This window comes from Tupaia chinensis, unplaced genomic scaffold, assembly GCF_000334495.1.
Source record: "Tupaia chinensis unplaced genomic scaffold, TupChi_1.0 Scaffold149666_1, whole genome shotgun sequence".
Taxonomy (NCBI): Eukaryota; Metazoa; Chordata; class Mammalia; order Scandentia; family Tupaiidae; genus Tupaia; species Tupaia belangeri.
The window spans coordinates 361940-362815 of NW_006209511.1; positions in this window are offsets into that span (position 1 = coordinate 361940).

Genomic DNA, 876 nt, shown 5'->3' on the forward strand with positions numbered 1-876 from the left:
GGGGGGATGGCCACGCAGCAATCCCTACTCCTCCACTCTTCTCTGGGGATCTTAGGCATGCACGCACACGCGCCCAGCATGAATTTAAGCCACCGGGTCCGGGACTCGAACTGCGGTCCACTACGTGGGGTTCCAGCGACATAGCCATTACTCTAACTGCTGGTCCCCTTTAAGGACTTTTTCACAAAGACATACAACATAACGTGACATATTACACGTATGCATGCACACACACATCAGGACTATAAGAGCCAATTTCCCTGGGGTTACTTTGAGACTAATAAGGAAATTCACAGAGATTACACCATAACCCTTGGCCTGGTGTCAAAAGTCCTGAAAGTGATCTAGAAAACAATTAAGGGGGGGGCACATTTTGACGAACAGACTGAGACTGACGACTGGCCCTGTCCCATTTTGACAAAGACAAGACCAAAGCAAGACAGTATACCAGAAGTCACTGTCACCAAGGACCCGAGGTGGCATTGCATTCAGGCCCAGGGACCTTGAGGTTCTGCTGTGTCCAGTCCTCCTAAAGTCCCACCAGGAGAGCTCTCCAGGTGGAGAAATTGGAGTCTCAGGCACCACCAGAGACTCCAATTTCTGATCCACGTTTTGTGAGGCCTCCTTACCCCTCTTGGAACCCGGGACAGGGTGTAAGGAAAGTCCTCATTAGGACATTATTCGGCCACTCTAAGATTCCCAGATCTTGCTGGGCCCTCCAAATGTTGTAGAGTGCCACCGAATGAACCACCAGCAAACAAGATTAAGGTTAAAGGGAGTCTTTATTAGCTGGCCAGCAACTACAGCCTGAGGCTCAGGAGCTGAGAGTGAGAACTGTAGCCCCAACCAAAATTTGAGTAGTCTTTTTATAGGGGG